The sequence below is a fragment of the Notolabrus celidotus genome, chromosome 24, assembly GCF_009762535.1.
Source record: "Notolabrus celidotus isolate fNotCel1 chromosome 24, fNotCel1.pri, whole genome shotgun sequence".
NCBI lineage: Eukaryota > Metazoa > Chordata > Actinopteri > Labriformes > Labridae > Notolabrus > Notolabrus celidotus.
The window spans coordinates 2,136,998-2,160,716 of NC_048295.1; the positions used below are offsets into that span (position 1 = coordinate 2,136,998).

Below are 23,719 nucleotides of genomic sequence, written 5' to 3' on the forward strand. Positions count from 1 at the left end.
CATTTTGCTCGTTTCTGGCTTTTGAATGCAACTGAAACATGTTTAGAAAACAGAGAAATGGTGCCTTGAAAATTATAAATAAGCATTTTTAATTGCATGTCAGTTAGCTCTAAACTTTAATGGTTTAAAGTACACAAATCTACCCTTCCCCTCCCTCCCCGTCTCCCTCCTTCTCTTTATCCTCCCTGAGAAAGGTCAGTGGTGTTAAAGTACAGTAGGATGCCTCTTCCTCCACTGACAGCTCCAAAAACTGTACATTACTCCCTGCAGAGCTCACAACTGGAGGACGAAAAGGCCAAAAAGCCACGGCCACCAAAGAGGGAGGTCCGGTCTGGCTGCCACTCAGACAAGGGCGCACTGATACACGCCCCAAAAACCAATGGCATCGATCTGAGCCCCATGCAGAGAGCCTCTCTCCTTCCTCCCTTCCCTTCTCCCTCTCTTGCTCTCCTTCACTTTTCCTTTTGTCTTACCTCCCCCTGCTGGCTGCCTCCCTTCTCTTTTTCCTCCTTCTCCCTCTGAACACTCTCACTGGGCTCGCTCTGGCACTACAGCTCCAGGAGAGCTTAACATAAGGAAAAAAAAAAACGGGGCGATGCTGTAATGCAGATTTGCATTCCGCCAAGTCATGAGTTCAGGGGGGAGAAAATGCAGAAACCTCCCTGGGCGCTGCTGCAATTACCATTATTTTTACATTTTACATGGCAAAGAAGCATCAAATGCTCCTTAACAGCTTGCATGTTTGAATGTTAAAGTGCAGCCACACAGACTCTGAACACAGCCGCCCCTTCTGCTGTAATCACCTCAGATTAAAGCATCCGCAAAATGCTAACTATTAATCAATGATATTGATAGCGCCTCGTCACAGATTAAATCAATCCTGTAATGTCAGCGCTCATGCTTAATCATGTGACTCAGGTTCATCAACAGCAGTGATTGACAGGCTGGAGAAGAAGGAGGGGAATAATTAAAGGATACAGATATTCCCGTTCTGTTGTTAGTGATCGCCTTCATCGTGCTGCGTCGGCGCTTGAAAAGGATACCGCTGACAAATTCAATTATTGGAAGGAGACGGGCTAATGGTGCGTGCTAATGATTCATTTCATAAGTATTTCTTCCGTATGTTTTAATGAAAGCTTACATTGTCACTGGTGGCAAAAGGGAGCGGATGCCTTACACCAATTACTGGGCTGTCACTGAGGGCGCATGTTGCAGCAATAATCCTCCCCCTCCTTCAGACACGAGACATATACACTGTATACCCCACCCTGAACATGTGTGTGTGTGTGTGTGCACAGAAACCACAAACACACACATACTTTTTCTCCTTTTTCCCAGTGCCCTGCCTGTTTCCCCTTTGTGCAAACACAAAGAAAAGGGATCCTCTCTGTTATTCTTTCCTTTTAGTCCATTATTCCCCAGGACTGCATCCAGGGGGTCTGGGCACAGCCTATGCCCCACCACGCTTCACTATCCCTGGGCATGAGAGGCAGAGGAAGGGGCCTAAGAGTGTGGAGGTCTGCAGGTCTTGGGTGGAAGAGGAGGCGGCGGGTTTGGTGGTGGGTTTAGAGGTGGGGGGGGGGCAGGGTTGGGGGCTGACATGCATCTGCAGCCCAGAGAGGGAGAGAGAGGGAGAGAGAGACGGGCTCAAAGGCTCGGCGAGAATGAGAAGAGGGGTTGCAGGGGTCAGTGACAAGTGGCACACACAGGGTGGGTGTGTGGGTGAAGTGGGGTGGAACAAGTGCTATAGAGGGGGCCAGGGATTGTGTTTTTCCCATGGTCCGCTACCCCCTTTTTCCACCCCCGTCCTCCAAAAGTTTCCCCTCATGGACCCCCACCCAAACCGTGGTACTCTCTCCCTCTCTCTGTGTCGCTGCCCTGTCAAGAAAAGGAGCGGGCAGGCTCAGTTTCACTCCACAGGGCCGGTGTGTTTTCAATGAATTGATACAGATGAAGAAGTTCAACACAATGGATGGATTACCTCAGCCAAAATAGAGTGACCCCCCCAACCCCCTCAACCCCCCTACCCCGCATCCCTCCACCCTACATCCAACCACCCTTCATAACCCCAGCCGCCCTCCTCGCTTATTCACACAGCCGCTGACACGCACTGACACCGGATGATCTAGACCGCCTCGTGCACTTGGACACAGATATGAACACACACACATATTAGAGCTTGCATGTGCATGTTAGCACGGGGGAAAAGGGTCATGATGCTGCAGGAAAATTAAACTGGGATTTAAATATTGTGCTCACAATCTCAAGTTCAGATGCAAGGCCGTCAATTTAATTATTTAGTTTAGTTTAAAGAAAAAGGGTGTCAAGATGGTAAAAATGGTTAAAAAATACTGATACTAGATGACTTTAATTTTGCTTTTACTGAGTCTCCTCTTCAGTATGGATCTTTGGCATGGCTGCCCTTATTTTGAAGGGATCTCTGTGCTCAGAGATGGTGAAAATGGCTAAAAGCTACACTCAGGCTGGGGGATTGAAGCACCACACTGAGCCTTTTCAGCATGGATCTTCTGGCCCTTAATTTGAAGGGCTAATTTAATCAGTTTTGGTATTGAGCCTATGAGCTACAGAAGCTACTATAGTCATGCAAACCACAGAACATCCCAGGAGAAAGACAGAAGCACCCATGTTCCTTGATTGGCAGATGACCTCTGGGAAGTGGAGTCCAAAACCATCACAGCAATGACACACCTAGCATAAATGCTGTCAACATCATCAAAATGTCACTACCTCATCAACACACAACGTTGACACTTTAATACAACCCTGGACAGAGTGTACTGAGCAGCACGGCTGTAAACCACAAGCCCCGCCCCCCTGTCTCTGAGGCTGCAGCGGGAGGTGGCAGCGTTCTTTGCTGTCCGGGCTAATGGCTACGAATGGGCCCTAATGCACGCTCCTCCCGATAAATCACACACGCGGGCGTCCTGCTCAGACATTCAGCAGCTTGGCCGACCACTCTGCTCCATCACACACTCTGAGATTAATGAGCACACACCCATTTACCTTGCACTGCTGGACACAAACACACACAGACACACACGTTCATGCACGTGGACACAAACACATGCGAGGACTTTTCTATTGGCTACATATGTCTGTCTTTTGGCAGCTCTGTCATGTGGACAAAATCTGTGGTCACAGAAATAAGCCACAGTGTCATCCAGGTAAAACAGTGACAGAGCTAAAGCAAGCTGAATGATTAATAAGCCGTATGCATGAAGCGCAACTCCTCTTTCCCCTTGTTTGGGTAAACTTTCTCCCCGGAGACGCCGCTCTGTCCTCTGATCTTTCATTAAGAGTTATTACATTCAGACGCTGCCACCGCTAACATGTCAGGAACCCAACGTGGCGAGCAGAACGCGCTTCCCAAATGTTTATTTTAGCAGGAAATAATGCACTCGGCTAACCATATCTTTGTGGTTATCATCATTGCTCGGGCTATTTACAAACTGTATCTATTAATCATTTTTTGAGCATGTACAGCAATTAAATTAGGCCGGGTCACACTCGAGCAATAATAAGATTTTAATTGCGCGGGGCAAGGGCTCTAATTCAACTATCTCTGGATCGCTTGACAGGGGCTACGGAGACACTCGCTGGGAGCACAGACACAGAAAGAAAGAAGAGAAGAAAGAGGAGAAATACAAATAGGCAGTTTGGGTTTCAATTTCTGCGAACAAAAGGGAGTGATAAAAAGTTAAATCAAAATAGTTGACAAGTCTATCTTTTCCATTATGCGCCCGGGTGTTGCAATCTGAAAAGGCAACTGCAATTACAACGGAGGCAGACATCTAGATCTCTCCTCCCTGAACCTTTTGACGGGGAAAAAAAAAAGTCTTTCAATACAACTCATCTCCAATCACCTTCAAATACAGCGCCGCGATCCCCGGGTCAAACCCTTCTGTCTGCAGCTGACAAGCTAAACAAACACGGTGCAGTTTTCTGTGTATGCAAACACCTGAGCGTACGTGTGCAAGGTAACACACGAAATAACAGAACAGAGCGAGAACGCGGAGGTCCTCCCAGAGCAATATGAATGTTTACTTGTTGAATCTTTGATCAGTTTGTTTTTATCTCCCTCCTCCTCCTCCTCTTCTTCCTCTCCCTCTCTTCTGGTGTTATCTATGCAGCAGGTACTGAGCTATGCATCGGGGCTGCGTGGAGCTGATTAGAACAGTGATAGATGGGAGGGTGGATGACCTTAGCTTCCGACTAAACACAAGGTTGGACATTTGTCTCCTCGCTGCATTTGCATGCTTTCCGCCCGTTTATGGCAATTTGTCACCATACCGGCTTTGCCATTGAGAAGACAAAAAAAAAGAGGAAGAGAAAAACGTCGGCGGTGCAAGGCTAGATTTCATGGAATACAAATTCAAAAGCAGGTTATGATGAAGCACTTTCATTCAGATAATTCTGCAAAAACTCACACTCGGGTAGCTCTTCCTCATGCCTGCCCTTCCGTGTTGCTAAAATGTGAACTCACGGGGGTGTAATTAGGGAACACTGATGCAGAAATGTAAAAAAAAGTCAGAGTGCATACAAAAATCATGTCACAGTCTGATTCTGAGGCAAACCTCCTCTTCAAAAACCTCAGACTTCACCCCAACCTCCCACTAACTCATTTAACAACACATGCCATACATGCCTGCATATCCGAGGCGACACATGCTGATGAATGGCCTGTCATGCTGTTTGGTGATCAGTGAATTATTTACACTCATACGCCTTTTAATAATTCAGGGGGCCCAGTCTTAACAAATTACCACCCCGCTCCCCAAACCAACGGAGTTCAGTGAGCCAGAGCCGCACGCAGCCCCTTCATTCACTCCGCAACACGCCCTTGGAGTGTGATGGTGACATTTTTGCAAGGGCGCTAAATCTTGAGTGTAATTCGATCATGTTGGAGGCGAGACGTGTGTCAGCAAATCAGTCCAAGAACATCCCCGTTGTGATCTTGTTGCCTGAGGAGACAAAATAGATATTACCAAAAGAGGGCCTCACTGATCTGTCCCCTACCCGGGTCCTAATCCTAATCCTGATCCTACGCATTCACATGACTGCTTTAAGGATGCTAATGCTGCATGATCTAAACATGAGATATTCCCATGAATCATCCTTAAAGGTGAAGGTTGGTACATGACTCAGAAATCATGGCGCCACCGCTGCTTTCTGCTGCAGTTGTTGTCAAAGAAATGCAGGATAGCTAGTGATGGCATGCTCTTAATCTCCCAAAGAAAACCCAGAAACTTAAGGTTTCATTCAAAGATGCTATAGCTACTTCTGCAACCCACAATGCATCACTTCATGCATGCATATAAACCACCTGGCTCATAGTTTGAACATCCAGGCAGTCACACGGGGAAGGCAGGTCATGTATACATCCACACTGAGCGCCTAGGTTCTTCCTACATGCCTCCTTGGTTTCCCTAGTCTCCTGCTAACACACACACACTCACACACACGCACACACACACAGGCAAAGACGACACGGACACGCACAAACACACACACGAGGCCCCACCAGACACTTCCAGGTCCCTAACGAGGTCGCTAATTAACTCTCCCACTTGCGCTCGCTCGTTTTCATCCGAGGTGCACATTGCTTTTTTGACAGGAGAAAATTGCCGGGCAATTAAATCATCTGAAGACGAACACTCCAGCAGCTGGTATTAACGGCTAAATGTTACATCCATTTTCAAAAAATTGTGATTGTGGAGGAAATGTACAGTAAGTGAGTGGCTGCATAATAACCCACGAGGTGATGCTCTGTGGCGTCGTACTGTAGTCATGCAGCATCTGATGCTAATGTCACAAACACTGAGGATTCATGCAAACCATGGTGCTGCTTTTTATCCATCTGTGACACAGAGATCATCAATACTGTGTATATTATCAACAGAAAGTGCTGCTGTAACCTCACACAGGAAGACATGCTGATTATGAAAGGATTTCACATGTGCAGCTGACTCTGTTTGTCCACAGGGGGCGCCAAAATCAACATCAACTACACCAAATATGGACTAACACAAATATTTAAATCCGTTATCAAAGTTATTTTATGTATTTTCTTTGATTAAATTATAAATAGTGATTGACCCGAGTCTGTGCACACACACACACATGCATACACACACACCCAGGCTGTGTTTTTGGCTCCACTTCATCTCAGTGAAGCCTCCCGGGTCCCAGGCCTCCTCTGAAACTGATTTTTGTCTCCTATTTTGTTAACCTCGCTCGCAATTAACCCCACGCTGCGAGCCAGCCACACATGGGCCAATGGCTGCTGCCTACAGTACGTGAGTGCCCGGCCCCCGTGTGAATCACCGCATTGTGTCATCTGTCCTGCAAAGAAAAGAGTGGGGAGGGAGAAGAATGGGAGAAAGAGTGCTGTTTTTTGGGGGTCCGCTGTTCTTAGCGGGGTACCCCCAGGGGCGATGACAGCAGTGTCGGGTGGAGGGTTTGTTTCTGTGTCTGTGTGTGTGCGTGCGGGAGGAGAGAGGTGGGGGGGTGCATTTTGACAGGTTCTTTTGTGAGGCGGGGTTTGGGTCAGGGTGGAGGGAGGGGTTAGGCGTAGGTGAGGGCCGGTTTTGTGATGCCGTCAGGAGCGTCGGAGATGGCGTGAGTCGCCGCCGACGGGGGGTCATTGTACCCACTCCATTCTGTCTCCACACTCTGCTACTGCTCAATGGGCGGATTAAAGCATACGCCTCAGTCTTAATCTTTGAACCGCACAGACACAGACGCACAAACACACACACACACACACACACTGAACTGAACTGGATTGAGTCTGTCAGGGTCGGGTCCCACGCTGCTCTCGTGTGTGTGCGTGTTTGGCTAAACGTTCACATCCGTGGTTACAGCAGAACTTATAGGTCTCATTTACATCGCCAAGAGTGGTGAGGATGTTACCGACACTGCGGCTCACACTGTAACGCTTCTTTTTATAGAAACATGGAGCTTCTCTCTCCTGGTCATAATGAGAGGAGAAGGTCAGAGTCTGGCGAGGGGGGGAGGAGGTATTAAGGCCGGATCCTTGGTTTCTTTACAGTTCTCTAAGTTCACCGACTCCGGCAAATGAGCATGTACAGCAAGCCAAAGGGCCTTTTATTGCAAATCTAATTCATTTCTCTAGACAACTGTGAAATTTGCCATTGACATTAGTCATTACCCTAAGGCTAACGAAAAGATGATCTCAGTTAATAAATGATCCCTAACAAGGAACTCTCTCTCTCTCTCTCTCTCTCTCTCCCATCGTGTTAATGGCGGGGGCAGCTGTTAACGCTGCGCGGTTACAGAACAACACCGCTAACACTGACTCTGGCTTCTCTTCCCTCTCAGTCTTCCCTTCTGCTTTCATTTGGCTGCCGGGTACCCCCTCTTTTCCTTCTTTCTTTCCCCTCCTTCCCACATCACCGTCACCCTGCAGTCCCTGCATAATGCAGTGGCATCATTAGAGCCTTGATTTTTTTAAGACGCTTCCGGCGCCGTTTCTGGATCGCGGCCGCCGGATGCTGGCCGGATCGGATTCCAAGACGAGCCGAGGGAGCCTTTGGGAGCAGATGTGAGTGACAGCGGCTCTGAGAAAGGGAGACAGAAAGAGAGAGAGAGAGAGAGGGATCGCAGCAACTTAGGGAGAGGGGGAGGGGGGGAGGAAAATGGCTAATCATCTGGAAGCGACTCTGACCCTCCAGCTGGCCCTCGCCATCATTGATACTAAACAATGAGGAAGCTGTTCGGAGCAGCACGGGTGAGGGTCAAGCCAGAGGTGGGATCACACGCAGCCTCGGCTTTGGAGAATAATACAGTGAAACAGGTCACTTCAGGAGGACACAGATCCCACTGCAGAACCATCAGAGCCGGATTTGTTTCCTGGAAAGTGAAATCCATTATCCGGGCACTGAGGCATCAAAGTTTGCGTCTCTTTGGCGACTAGTCAAATTTCCCATCAGGAGAAAATGAAATTGTGTTTACAGGAGGAGTGCCTGCGTCTAGTGAGGGAAGCACATGATACCATATTCACGTTTTCCCCACTCGGAGTTCCAATTTATTGGAGTAACCGAGCAGAAAATGCACTGACAGCTGTAGCACTTTATTGCGAATTAGTATATACATTCTACAGCCCGCGAGGAAAAAGCCAAGCCTCATTGTATTTCTGTAATTGCTGGAGCCTGGGAATAAAACGGAGGGGCAACGGCGAGTCGAGCAATTACAAAGCTAAAGATGACAGGGTATACTTTTAGCTTCACGTGCTGATTGAAGAAGGGAAGAACACGGAGGAGGAGACGTAGTGTGGAGGTCTGGTGGTGGCGTGAGTGGGAGGGAGCAGGTGTTAAACAAACCACAGACAAATACTGATCAGTGATGGCCGCTGTTTGTCAACGCTGTCATCATTAGAGTCAACGCAGGGATGGGTCTGTATGTTGGGTAACATTTAAAGTGTGTTAATTGACAGCCAATCAGAGAGAAGGTAAATATGTCTTTACATCACGGTATATCCGACAGGTTTTTGGACACTCAAAGAACTTGAGTGAGGATGCAAAACAATAAGAAAGTATGCTGCACATTAAAGCCCCTCGACTGGGCATGTGGATTCAGAAACACCAGCAGAGATCCACATCATGTCAGTGTTTCATAAAGACAGAAATCTGCACTTGACCTCGTATGTGAGGTGAAGACCACACCACCCATCCCTCCATCCTTCCACTTCTCCATTTACAAAGATGCAGAGGAAAGCAGAGGAGAACTGAGACCTCAGGTGTGGAGGGGATTTCATCCGGCTTTAAGCTCCCCTGATGCCTCCTTTCATGATTCCAGGTGACTCCCCCATGCGGCCTCGCAGGCCCGTGTGAAGGAACACAGCAGAGAACACAGTGTTTTCCCAGCCTGCTGTATTTGTCGAGCTGATGTGCTGTTTGGTGTGCAGAGCCTGCTGAACTGTGAAGCGCCGGGGGCATGGAGAATAAAGAACTGACCGTACGTGAACCGGCCCGGCTCGTCATGTGTGCAGGTGAACCGCCCAAGGCCTTAGTGGACTGCACACAGAATTGATGTCAAATGAGAGTGACTTCAGAGGTCGGTCAGGAGCATGAAATATGTATCAAGATGTACTCCAGCTCGGGTTGAACTGTCTTTGAAATCCTTTTCTCTGGTGATTGATGGATTGATTTAGACTCTCAAACTCGAACCAACTGAGCTGCCCCATGTGAAGAACACTCACTCAACAGGCCTCTCTGTGCAAAAATCAACCAAATGATAACCATCAGGCTTTTCAATTTGCAGTGTTGCTTCATCAGATCAAGCAATGCATGTTTTATTTGCTGCCTTCAGTGTGCGCTTCTCCTCCAGGAGAGCCAGAAACTGTATTTCAATTCTGTTGCATATGCTTTGCTAACAGTGGGAGCAGCCCTGGGGATGCTAACACAGAGACAGAGAGTACTTAGAATGTAAAAGGCACAAAGCTGCAATGTAAACACTTGTCTTCCTTCATATTAGATTTTCCATCATCTTCATTGCTCCTTCTTTTTCTTGGCGAGAAGCACATCTCACACTCGGGCGTTTCAATTTGCAACGCCGCCATCCCAAAGTACATGTTCATTTATTGCTGTTATTACTTTGTCATGTTGGATAAATTGATAACATGACATAACTTGTTTGCTGCCTTGTTGCGCCGGCAGTCTGATTATGAGGTCAAGTGCGTTAACAAATGACAAAATGCAGGAGACGGGAGAGTCGCCACCGTTCATTTCATCTCTCTGCTTTCCCCTCTTTGAGAGTTAAGACGATTGCTTCAGCAGGACGGAGGCAAAGAGAGTCTCAAATAAAGTGGATTCAAGGGTCTGCTGCAAGATAATCAAACATTCCAGTTATTTTGGACATGCTCAAGAAAGATGTCAGAAAATGCAGATCTGTCAGGCCCAGCAGGTCAGAGGAAGTATTGACATGTTTGGTCCAACGTTGGAGATTTGGCGCACGTATTCCTCCTAATGATGTTAAAATGTGGAGGGAACTGGCGGTGATTGAGAGCGGGACGGCGCAGAAAGGGAAAAGCCCTGTCAAGGTTACGGAGGCCTCATTATAAAGGTTGCTAAGCTCATTCTGTGACAGGCAGAGAAACCAGAATACACCCAGAGACATTTTGTGTGTGACCTCAGGAAAGTGCAACACACCTCCTGGTCCTAATTTACTCCGGACTGCTTTCCTAAAAGTAGGAGCTCTCGCCTTCCTCTTCCACACTCGCTCTGCAGACTTCAACTCCAAATTAGCTCTTGCACAGCATCCAAAGAGTTCATTGTTTGGGAATGACCAAAGTCCACCGAGCAGATAAAAAGAAGCTGGGTGAAAATATGAACCCTAGACCCCCAAAGATTTCTCTGGCAACACTTGCTGTTCTTGATACATCTTAGTTGTATTCCATTAAACACTGAGAGGTGCACGATTTGAAGCGACCTCTTTTATAAATTAGCAGTGAACAGTGCCTACAAATGTCTGTGGAAGCACTTAATGAAAAGGGAAGAGTCTCGCTCAATAGAGCACTTAAACGCCTGCGAACGGTGCGCAGACAATGCAGACCATACCTTCAGGGTGCAAACATATCTCCTGTCCTCAGGGGACGACTGTACTGTCAAAGAATCCCCATTATGTATTATCACAAAGTCAGACAGCGAAATCTTCAAAACCAATGTCTGTGATGGGCTAAGAAAGAGCTGACAAGAGAGCACCAGCCGCCCCTCGCCTTCCCCCCCCATCCCAGTCACTTTGAAAACTTAGCGGATCCACCTTTTAACAATCCTGTGGGGATGAATCAACCTTGCGCTCCTATCTAAGGCGGTACAACCAGCACACCTAGAATTACAATGGAAGCACATCAAGGGACGGCCAAGCCTGACTGACAAGCTCTTCCCCCTTCATAAAAGCGCCGGGCTGCCTTCATTTGCATGGCGGGGTTTGGACTGGTGGAGGGAGTTAATCAGGGCTTTCCATGGTGCCATAGCAGGGGCTCTCATTCGTACCCCCTCCTTCCCCTCCATCCGAAGCACCCTTCCCCATGAGGGCCGTGGGTGAAATCCTCTTAGTGGCAGCCAGTTTGCACCCACCTCGCCTCCTGGGACGAGGGAGGAAATAGGGGGGCACAAGGTTGTCCGTTGCGGGCCTGGTCTCCGTCGGGACTGACCTCTCTTCCGCCGCCTCGCACCTCCCATTAAAACAGCTTTAATTACACAGAGATGACTCCTCCAGTCCCGTCCCCCCCCCCCCTCCTTCAACTCACACTCCCCTCCTCCTCCTCCACCCTCCCTACGCCTATCTCCCCCTCTCCACAGGGGAGCACTCCTTGCCTCCTCTCCATTAAGATTGAGAGAGCGAGGGGAGAGGAGCCTGCAGAGTCGACCACTTCCACACATGCAGCAGGGAGCAAATACCATTTTCAGCTTCAAATGTCTTTTTGGCAGATTGGTTTTATTTATTTCTTTTTCTCTCCCACTCCATAGATGAGGATTTTTTGATCTGTGAAGCAAATTAAAAACGGTTCATGTGCCTCTGCATGCTACATGAATCATTTCAGAAGCCAATATGTTTGTGGTTTTTGCTTTTGAGACAAACTTTGGGGCGGATCTTAAGAGCATTGTTGCAAAGTTTCAAGATTAGAAAGCAGTGATTGTAATATAATCACCTCTACTTCTTTGTCCTTTGCCCCAAACACAAGCACAGACTTATTTTTCTTTGGATTTCCTAGAAGAAATTACATGATAACGTCTCCTTTGTTGTCCACCTCCTCCATGACAAACCTCTATTACACTGCGACGATACCTGAGCCCGGGAGAGCTCCTCTCTTTCTTTTCTCCACCAGTAACCAACTGTTATCAGTTAATCCCAGTGAGGGAAGCTTGATTTATGTTTCCTTGGATAATAAAGTACAGTATCGCTAACATGTGTAAAGTGTTCCCCAAGCGCCACCTCTGTCTCCTTGATTAATGCCGATTTAATTAAGCAGCGCGCTAATTAAGCAATAAATAATGACAAGGTGTGCATTTATGCAAAGATAATAGCAAACCCTGGGTGAAGTGATACCCGGGAGAAGCTGCCCAATCAGATCGCTGCTTTGGACAACAATGGAGGGAGATTAAATGCATCCGGCGGACATGTTTGACCATTGTTATGCAGTGCATTAAACATGTCTGATAATCATCACGATGTGGATTCACCCTGGACGTATTAAGAATGATAATTAATTGAGTTATAATCGTCAGGCTATCATGAATCACACAGAGAGGGGATTGTTTTGCGTTGCGTTTTCAGAGCTGATTGGATTTAAATTCCACAAACTTATCTGCAACTTCCTACGACTGTTTCCGCCGCGTTTCTACATCACAGCCTAAATTATAAACCCATCAGAAAGTAAGACGCCGTCCTGGACAGCGGGACATCCGATGAAGCCATTAATCAAATCCCACCGTACTGTCCCTAACTCCACAACCTGAGCCCCCCGCAGCAGAAAATACCAATTTCCTCTTGGTAGCGTCAGCACTCGAAAGGCAGCGCTCTTCGCCAACATCCACACGCCACTTTTCTGATCATCCGGTCACACGCCTATTTTGCTGCAAATGTGCTTCCTCGTGTCAAATGTCTCCGCGTACGGACTCCTGATATGTGTATAAGAGGAGCGTTATTTACACTGATTAATGGTCCCCCGGCTGTGGCGTGGTGTAAGCTGCTCGCGTCCAGACAGCAGTGACAAATAAATCTATCAATCATACGAGGGATTTTCTAATCCCAGAGCCATCAGACAGAGTTGCAACCTAAACACTTTGTCATGGAGCGAGCAGGCCCCCCGTTTCTGTAAACACACACTTAGCGTAGAGTTAACGCAGCACTTTGAGCGACACAGAGGACCCCAGACTGCCACTAACTCGAGGACTAAGAAGACAACAGAGAGGCCAACGTCTCAGCGTACTTCCATGGGTGTTTGGTACTTTAGTCATGTAACTATCACCAAAGCTGTGAGTGTTAAAGCTAAAAACAGATATATTCTATGGCTCTTTCAAACCAAATAACATCTGTACTTGTGTTTTATTAAATGAGATGATCTGTGTATCTCCAGGTATCACAGCTCTGACATGATGAATGTCTTCAGCAGCACATTTCAGCAGCATATAACTCTATTCAACCCAAAGAGAGGAGTTTGGGTACACGGCACAGTCCTAAGTAGAGACATCAATCGGCTTGGTGGGTCCTCATGGGTCCATCAGCTCCAGTGAAACAGCATGGCAGAGTGTTACAGAACAAGCCCCTGGTTGCTCTCAACCATCTGTGACTGAACACAAAGCCTGTGATCACATTAAAACGCCATAGTGGGAACGGAGAACGTATCAAACCGCAGCACTCTCCATAATCTGCTCACAGGTCTCGGCCATTACACAAACACTGAGCCAATCCAATAAACCCACAACTGCCATTTAATTAAACGTTTGGCAGACTGAATTCAATTAGGCAATAATAGCTAATTTCCAGAGATGGCTAATATGTTAGACGCAGATAGGAAACGTGGGTTTGATTCCTGGTGTCAATTCCAGTTATTTGGAGCTGCTCTGGCAGATTATGCAACAACTTTCTGGAAAGCTGCGTGGCCGTGTGCGTCTCTCAGGTGGTAAAAGGCAACATTTGGATTCCTCCCTCCTTCCAGGAATGTAAATGAATAGTTGTCATGTCTTTGCAGTAGTTGTGGAGACGTCCGTGCCGCCGCTCTGTCCCACGTGGAAGTCAGAGTAAGTAATGCTAAGGGAAACCTAATAAGATCTTACAGGAGGGGGAAAAAATGATGATTATCTTTAATCACTAACCTGCCTCTAGTGGCGCCACCGCATTATCCAGCACCTTCATTCCTTATAAAAATATCTATCACACACAACGCCGGGGCGATGAAAAGAAGCAGCGGCGACGATGGGAGCGGAATGCCAATGGCCTCATTACTTGTCATAGCACATTGTAACTGGAAATTGCTTCTTTCAGGTTTTGTTTGCTCAGGCAATTACAATAAACTCACGGCTTGACACGTTGTTTGCACAGATGTAGGACATTAATAAACATGAGCTCTAATCTGAATTATTGAACTGCTCGCCATAATTCTGACAATGGATTTGGAGCCCCTGACGGATGGAGGGACGGGAGGAGAGGGGACGGCCGGGATCCCCGGGATATTGCCCCGCTGGCTGGCCTTATCACCTGAGAAATCCTCTAATTGAATGTAGGAGCGCGAAGCACGGCTCTGCAGGTGTTTCCAAACTTGTTTCAGCTCCTGTGCCTGCCAGACAACCACCTACTGCCACAACACGAACGTGCCAGTCTTACTGTTGCTTAGAAAACTGATTATACAGGAAACAAATAAAAGAAGGAGGTGAAGTCTCGGAAGAGAGAGGGGAATTAAAGGGAACCAGGACTTCTTCTGCACTCCTGATACAAAGTCAAGTCTGCAGAAATGCATAGTTCTGGAGGAAAGAAGCAAGTCATGCATCCATTTTCAGAATGGATGGGAAAGAACCAGCAGGAAGAGAAGAAAAGATTTCATTTTTTAATAATCTATTTGTTATTTACTCCTTTTAAGCGCTCTGACAGAGGTAGAGGATCACACAGCAAAAGGACACCGAGTAATATAGCACATAAATAATAAGATTAAGTCAATTCTCGCCCTCCAGCCACTTCTGTTCTGCACTTGAACAGATGCTCAGACAAAGTCTTGGTTGTATTTCACCAAAAAGCTGCTTGTCCTTTACTTTCCTTCAAAGTTTCCCCCAAAAACGCTGGGGAGCCGGCTTCCCAGGCAGGCGTGTGGTGGGAATATCTACAAGAAGAATGCAGGAATAGCATTTTTTTTTTTGTCCTCCTTTTATTTCGGAGGAATCTTAAGATGTTCAAAAGGCATAGCAGAGGGAGGGCCTGGCTATTCTCGAGAATCAAAAAGACTATGCGGACTTTGATCACCTGCATCTCATTCAATGCAAAATTACCGCGCCGGGGTCCTTGGCTTCTCGACATGTGAGCGGGATGGAAGCTTATTATACTGTACACAGAGGCAGACAGTGAAATGAAAGAGGTCTTTTGTCAGTTCTTTGATTACAGTAAGGCATTGTGACTGTTAAGCAGACTACCAGCAATTACAAGAGCCGGAGCAAGCGCCGGCTGAGAGTTTGGGAGGGAGAGAAGGATGTAGACGGACAAAGAGGTGGTGGGGGAAGAGACAGGTGGAAAAAGTGATAGAATTAACTGACAAACCAGCTTCTTTTGTAAATGCAATTACCATCAGCGTAAATGATGATATTAGCAAGTACTAGCTGTAAAGAATGATGAACATGTCAAAGAGAGAGCTGCAGAAAGGCCTGTTCTGGATTCTTCTGCATGCCCAGGTAATATGGGCAGCTCAAAGCTCCATAAACTCTTTGGTTTTAGACGTGCAGGCGATACAAGCTTCCAAAAGAGAGCTTGCATGTTTTTAAATATAAGTATTATCAGTGTAAAGGATGATGAAGCGTGTACTGGTCATGAAATGTGATAAAAATGTCAGATAAATACCTCCAGAGGTGCTTCAGTTCTGTATTTTCTGCATGTAGATGTATTATAAGCATCTGAGAAGGCAGCACAGATGTTTGCTGTGAGTAAATCGAGCTGTTTTGTTCTCTTTGATTCCACAAAACAAGTCGTATTAGAAAAATGAGGCCTTGCATTTCCACGTTGAGCCCTCCCAGCCTCCCTCTGTGCGCTAAATATTGACTAAGAACATGAGCCATCGCCCTGTCACAGGTTGTTAAAGGCAAACTTTATTGTGGCGTTCAGTGTGTGTGTGTGTGTGTGTGTGTGTATATGCAGGCATGTGTGCATTAGCATATCACTGTTTACTCCAGAAGTTACTGTGAAGCGCCCGTTTCTCCTTGGGGAGAGCTGCTTGGCAAACACCTCGAAGTAAACAAGACAACCAGTGACAATATGCTAATGGAGCCGATTCATTATTCCGCTGCAACAAGCTCCGCCTCACCAAAGACACCTCACATCTCCAACATCTCCATCACATCTCCCATTTCGCTGCTCCACCCCTCCCGCCGCTGTCTGATTAATATCTCATCAAGCGCTCCACTTTTCCTCCGAGCGGATCATCAGTCTTGTGGCTCAACAACGTTTCACTTCTGACGGTATCAATCTTCGCAGATTGCACAGGGGGTGACGCTCCCTTTAAAGCGGCGCCAGATAAAGTTGCTCACCTTTTAAATGCTGCAAGAGATGGATGCACAACTTGTCAAAAACACGGACGCTGCTCCATCCCAGCTGCTGTTTCCTGATTAAGATGTTCCAGGCTGCACTGTAACAGTCAATAAACAGCCGGATGAACCAATCAGAGCCACAGGATTTAAATAAGGTTCCCTCTTAATTGAATTGGACAACAGATTGGATTTATTAACTCCACAAATATTTACTTTTCTGCCCCGGGCCTAAACTCATTACTCTGCGATAGATTTCTTTTCCTCCACATTTACGGCTCCAAGGTTGCTTTGCATTGTTCACGATAATTTCCACAAGCTCCCGAGCTCTGAAAGAAGACAGAGAGAGGAGAGAAGCTACACAAGCATGTATTGATTTGCAAACAGAAAAGTATAGACCAGCTGTGGATGTGTAAACACAGACACATGACTAGGTTTAGTAGGAAACAGTGTTTGTCCTGTACATCCAAATTACTCCAAAAGTCAATAATTAGATTAGAGTCTTTGGATCTAGAGATATGACTCAGCATAATGTAGAAAAACAGCATTCACTGACATAAATCAGAAGTACTTTTCAAGACAAGAACACGAGAGAAGAACTCTTGTTTGGATCACTGATCCTGCAGCCTCGTTGCTGTTCTCTCCTGTCGCCCAATGTAAGATCAGTGCAGAGCTCTAAAGATTACTAACAAATGTGGACTTTTAATGCAAAGGTTAAGTGATGCATACGATATTATATGTGTGCATCGTGCAGCTAAACCCGTCTGATGAACCCTCTGGTCGTAATTAACTTGGACTCAAAGAGTCCACGGGAAGAGAGAATCAGGTGATGCCCTCCTTACTCCAAAGAAGATTTCCGAGCGTCCCAAGCTCCTGAGACACAACACATAATTCATCAGAGCACTGAGGTAATTTATTTCCCTCCGTTTTAATATGTTACAGGCGAGTGCTCGTGTGTCTTTCTGCCATTGTAGCTTTACAACACAGAGGCCGGGGCGTGCAGCACGGAGGCTGCCTGCTCCTGCACGCCGTACAGCCCCGATACCTGTGGTGCCTTTCATGGTTCAGGGCGCTCTAATTTCAATGGGAAGTTGCACATATTTCATGGATACATCCTTGCTACAGAGAGGAGGGGGGAGAGGAGGGAGGGGAGTAAGGGGGGTGGTCTCACACAGGAGGAGGCTGATGATGGACTGTACCTCTTGCTACTGTGCATTGGAGGCCAGCCACTTTATGACGGAGGGTTCTGGATCATTTGGTGCTGCCACTGCTTCTCTGAAGCCGTTTGATTAGACAGAGTGTGAGAAGACAACCAGGGTGGAGTTTAAGCTCTCCATCTTTTCTACGATATTCACAACTTATATGGCTGTTAGTGCAATTCTGAGCTCTAAACTCCAATAAATCCATCTAAGACCCCACAAACTAAACTGAAGGAAAGATGTGGATGTGAGGGCCTAAAAGCAGAATTTTCCCTGACAAAGCTGGACAACGACACAAGCACCACGTCCAATAAATCACAAAGTTATTTAGTTGAACATAAAAACACAATAACCAGCTGCATGCTCGTCTGAAATGTACTTATGTGCTCAAACTGCAGAAGTATAACCGTGCATGTCCTCAGGTAACAAACACAACACTTCAAATCTCTCTGTTTAACGCATGCATGAAGAAACACAACAATTCATCTTACCTCGAAGCAGACCTAACTGTAGCAAACACGTTCTGCTATCTGCCATCCAGTTCAGATATCACAAATAATATTACACCTCCTCCGACCCCTTCTTTCACTTTCAACCCACCATCCGTCAGCGGAGATGTTACAATCAGCGGCTAATACGCAGCAGGTGTGCCAGCTGATTGCTCAGGAACATCAATTAGGATAATGATGTCTCAGGCCCAGACATTAAGGAGTTATAACAAAGAACATACAACACAAAAAAAACATCCTGAGATGTTTAGAATATTCTCACCTCAGAGTTCACTGTAGCTTTTTGTGGTTTTAAAGTGAAACTCTGCAGGATGGAGTAGAACCTGCTGCACCATCCACTGTGAGGAGTAAAGCCTCTGAGCATGGCGTGTGTGATTCAACTTTGGGCTCTATTTTTAAAGTTTCTGTAAATAGTCTTAACTCCTCATTCCCTCACATCTTAGCCCTGTATCAGATCTCTTGTTGCACACAATGAGGCCACCTGATAGAAGATTGTTGCACATTGTAAGGCGCCTCCATTAAAGGGCCTGTTTTGCACCATGCTATGTTATCAGTTTCACTGTATTATTCCCTGGGTGCGTTGGAGTAGGGACCTCGAGTGTTATCCCAGCTGTTTGGATTGCCTCTCCTCAGGGCTACAATAATGTGTTAGATTCTAATCAATACTCCACGCCTGCAGAGGAATAGATCACGGAGCTACAGCTGGACTCCACCTCACTGTCCATCCCCCTGCCAGTTATGAATCAGCATCCTCTTCCTCCAGAGGACCAAAAACACACTGCACACATACACATACACACACAGAGTTAGAGAGAAGCTGAACTTTGACCCCTGACATTTCAACCCCTGACCCGTCTGTCTGATGGCCTATCGATTACGTCTGGCCTCGCCTGGGTAATTGTTGCCTCGTAATTACTTCACATGTTGTGTTTGGATCCACAAAACGGCAATTTTCGCCGTCCGAAATATTGCACGAGAGCACTTGAGACCACAGGACACAAGTCTCGGCTCATTTCAGGAAATTACACCGCGCGCTGGACGCACAATTGCAGACCGAATGAGAAATAATTGCTTTCTGCAGAAATGGTGATATTTGGGAGTGGAGGGAGACTCTGAAATAAAGATGGTAAAAAGTAATCAGGCATGTTTGTGGCTTCTCCAAAGGAGTCCTTTAGAGGGATTTGAGGCATGTCAGATGTTGCACTGAGAGGCTGCCTCCTACTGTCCAATTTCCTGGCCTCATTGCCTGGGTAACCATGAGGAAATGAGGAGCGGACCTCTCTCTGTTTTGGTGCGAGTCATGGGTGGCAGCTCAGTGGAGGGCTTCATGTCTTGGTATGAAATGGATTTAAGAGTCTTTCAGATAAATGAGCAACAAGGTCTCATCCTCATGAAGGGCATTTTCCATATTCATATGATATCGTCTGACAGATGGAAACGAAAGTGAGGAACAGAAGCGGTGACCGTTTGTGTCGGAGCTTTAGAGATACGAGCAGGTGTCACTCGACCTGTTGCCGTTCTATTAAAAATGAAAGAAAAGGATCTTTGTTGTCTGCCGTTGACACATCCATGAAAGATCTCAAAATTGCCTCTGCAAATTGAGTTTGTTGTGTATACAAGTACCTGCCAGATTTAATATTGAATGGATGATCCAAAATGGATTTTTGATCCCGGGAAAATGAGGGGAGATGTCTGTAACAACAAAAAAACTGTGAAGGAGAGGGAGGAAAAAAAAATCCATAACCCTCTCAAGCTAAAATCCTGCTCCCGGGTGCAGAATACATTATTCTCTCCCGTTGCTCTGTCTTTTTCCCTTTTACGAGTTGTTTTCATGTAAAGAAAAACCTATAGGCTTGACCTCTGCGTCAGTTTGCCTTCGGCGATCCACAGATTGCAAGTTTTCAATGCTTGATCCTCAGGGAGGGATCCAAGTCAAACCCTATAAATATTTCAAGACTATTTCTTGCTCCCTAGACCCTTCACTAACACACTCGCCTCTGCTGGCAAGCAAATCCTGCCTGTTTACACTCGCCACTTACTTGTCATTGCTTTAAATTCAGCCTTGTGCAGTGGCTTAATGAGAGAGGCAGATACCACCAAATTGCATCTTTAAATGTTTTGCCAACAATCGGGCCCTCTCACTCAAAGGACTCATGGATGCCGATCAATATTCCTCCAGTCTAAAAGGGCTTTTTTCGCTGAGCAGAAAAAACAACACATAAGCTTGAGCTTAAAACCGGTTCCATGCTTCCCCAGCCCTCGTGTGCGAACGACAGATTCACATGTCGAGAGAAGAATCCCGTAAAAATTAAATGTTGAAGTGTCGGGAGTCTTTAGAGATACATCTCGACATCTGGTCGCCATCTGAGGGAACCTGGAGCAAGGCCAAGGATACTCCAAAAAATGACTTCATTATGAGGGAATTATCACTGGATGCTGACTGAATACTTGGAACAATTTAACAAGCTGAGGGAGCCGTTATAATTAAAACTGCAGGAACTTTGTCTTTCTGCTTTAAATGAATACATTAAGTTGAAACTTGAGCAGAAAGCAGAGGAGAAGGCGATATGGAGAAAGACATTACCTGCTTTTAAACTCAAATAAAGGCAAAAACACACATTTCATCTGCAGCCATGTACCTGCAGAACCCTCGTCCCCTGCTCATAATATAAAGTGACATTATTTGTTCACATAAAAACGAGTGCTTTTCAAAATACGGTATTTTTGTCATGGCTCTTAAACTCTTTGAAGTGATGAAAAATTGCTCTTAGAGGGAAAAATACAACAGTGTGTGGCTTAACAGTTTTAATTGTTGCTTTAAACAAAGGGATAGAGGCGGTATAAGAGGATCAGTGTGACAAACAGTCCCAGCGGTCTCTCTATCAGACACAATACTCGAGCAGGAAACAAAGGAGAGAACAAAAACGGGTGCTGGAAAACTTCCAGGAATCCATTTTAACGTCAGCTCCGGGTGAATCAAACACTCAGGACACATCAGGTCCTCGTGAACCAACAAATACCAGCACCCAAAGCTGCAGCCACACTCTGTGCAACCTCTGCTGGGATTACAGAGCGTACAGTGTAATCCAGTATCTGCTTTACTAATAATGTTGTTCCCAAGCTGCTGCAAACCCAAGTTGGAAGAGGAAAACAAGACACCCCTCAGAAGGAGCTGACTAATTGTCCAGCTCATTATTTTGTTGTTGCTGGGCGAAACCTCAAATCCAGATCTGCTGGTTTGTTGATGCCCCTGAAACCTTCAAATCAATAATATTTCTCTGAAAACATCAAATATTCATGAGCAGATATGAATCCATCCAAGGAAAAACAGTTCGTGGTGCAATTTATTTTGAGTCCTGAGAATTTAACACTGAGTAATGCGATGAATCTACTTCCTGTGAACTCTGCGGGCACGTTTGACCAGACAGGTTTGACCTGATTGGTGCATGGACGCATCTGACATCACCCTTTTTTAACTAAGCCACACCCTCTTTAGTTCTTGGTTATTGAAAGGTTTTGAATCCCAGCCTATCAGGAAGAGTATCCTCCTCCCGCCCCAAAGGTCTCCAAAACTTCTCTGAAAAATGAGGTTTTAATCCGACCGCAGTGATTTGTTTGTTAACAGCCAGCAAATGGTAGGATAAGTGGTACAAATAGCTTACATAATCCTGAGCGACACCTCTGACATAAATTTGGTGGATGCGTTAAGCCTATTGACAGGTGGAAAGGATGTTTGGGATGGATGGCCCACTAAGTTGTGTTTTAGTGCTACTGTAAACAGGATTAGCATTGGCAGGTATCAGGCTACGAGGGATACAAACAGCTCCCCGCTCCGTAGGGAATGGACTGATGCAAATACCAGCTAATGAACTCGGCTGTTGTTTGTAACAAGGGAAAGAGATGAGCAGAGAGAAAAAAAAACACAAAGTTGAGGGACGAGGAGAAGATTGATTAGTTTGGAAAATGTCCAGCGGGTCAGTTTGTAACGGCTTATGGAGGATTTCCAAGCGTGCACCGGCGCAGAACATCATTTCAAGACTCTACCTTTGTCTTCATCCCCAAGTTAACACAAGCCGCTTGATCTACTGTATTCCCATTGAGATCAGAGGGTGCTGCATCAAGCTGTCTCGTCTAAAGATGGGACTTTATTGGGCCGTCTAAATCTGTCCTGTACACAGAGCTGAACAATGAGGCCGGGAGAAAAATGGACGCCACCTGGCAGTTTGAAAGAAGGACAGCCGTTTCCCGCTGTAATCCATTCAGTGTAATCACCTGGGGGCCGCAGAGGAGCATCGCCCACCCCTCCCTCTGCTCCCTAAACACCATTCAGTGGCGACAAAGTGATGAAGTGCAGGGTGAAGAGAAAGCCAAGTGTCCCTTTTAGAGATGATCAACTGGCATGTTTTTACAACCGCTGTTCTTTTTTCCTTCGACCTTATGTCGGCGATGTCTTTCTTTCCGTTACAGTTCCCAAACTACCCGAGAACAAACTCTGATACATTTTTCCTTCTTTGTGCACACGCACTAAACATTTGGTGTCACCCATTCAGGAGAGGAGTCGCTGTAAATCGCATGTCTGCTGGGAGAGATCGAAAGCAATTACCATTAGATGGTGGCTATCGTGAGCTGAGTGCATCACTGTGGTTCCTGACTCTCAATGCTCTCTCTCCGCCAACTCTGTGTGCATGCAATTTAACTGACGGATCAATAACTAAAGGCAGTTAGCGGCCTCACAAGTCCCCTCCACTGCCTCGCAGGACACGCTTTGGAATCCACACGAGCAAAATGTCAAAACCGGCCGCAGAAATTGTTCCAGTGAAACATTATTGACACACTTTAACCCGCGTTTCCACCTTGCACCGAGCAGCAAAGTCAATTCTCATTTGGAAAAGGCGGCACGGTGGCGGTCAGCAGAAGGGGGTGATGGGAGGTCAGGAGGGGCTTGAAAGGTCAGGGGGTCAGAGGTCTTGGATTGGCCCAAGGTCAAGGTGACGGCAGGGTATCTGTGCAGGGAGGCCTTCATCTCCACCGTGGCCTTGGACAGGATCAATACCATTAGAGAATCTGTCTGATCCATCACCCCCCTCCTTTCTGCTGACTTCCTCCTCCTCCTCCTCCTCCTTTTTCCTTTCACTACACTTCTCAGTGGATGTAGTATCTCCTATTTTTCCTTCTTCTTACCTCAGCCATATTCACTCTTTAGCGGATTCATTTAATCGGTTGTCGCCTCGCTCCCCTTCGTTTCCCGCCAGCTCTTATGAGGAAGCAGGTCTCATCTTGATACTGACCCCGTCTTCCCCGCGCAGAATCCCCTCAACTCCCCAGGCCCTCCGCTGAAATACGGACAGGCGGAGATAACTCTAGCCCCCATATTGTTTGAACAGCATTTTATTAAGCTGAGCGCTCTCTTTAATATTTACATTGGTGCATCGGAGGCTTCAGAAACGCTTTAGGCAATTACACACATGACCAAGTCGATAGCCACAGAAACAGCAAAAAAGCCTTTATCACGCCGCCAGGAGAGTATTGCCAATTCCGTGGCCCGGCCGTTGATGTAGTTTGCATTTCAATTAAAAAAGGGCCGCAATACTGGTCTTTTATTCAAAGTCAATGTCGTAGGAAGGATCCACAAAATGCAGCCAGAATAGAGTATTTTGTGTGTAGTGTAATAACGCAGGGACATGGCACAAGCTGGTGCATGGACTCATAAAGCAGGGTTGCAGGATTTCAACGTACAGGGACGTTC

At 46.5% G+C, this 23,719-nt stretch overlaps 1 long non-coding RNA gene across 1 annotated transcript; it reads right to left on the reverse strand.

The window, feature by feature from the left end:
• Positions 1-16,233: 16,233 nt before the first annotated feature.
• On the reverse strand, positions 16,234-18,065 carry LOC117807970. The gene is made up of 3 exons (XR_004630089.1): positions 17,956-18,065; positions 16,482-16,594; positions 16,234-16,366 (listed from the first exon to the last, which is right to left on the reverse strand). It is a non-coding gene; the product is annotated as an uncharacterized LOC117807970 (long non-coding RNA).
• Positions 18,066-23,719: the final 5,654 nt, after the last annotated feature.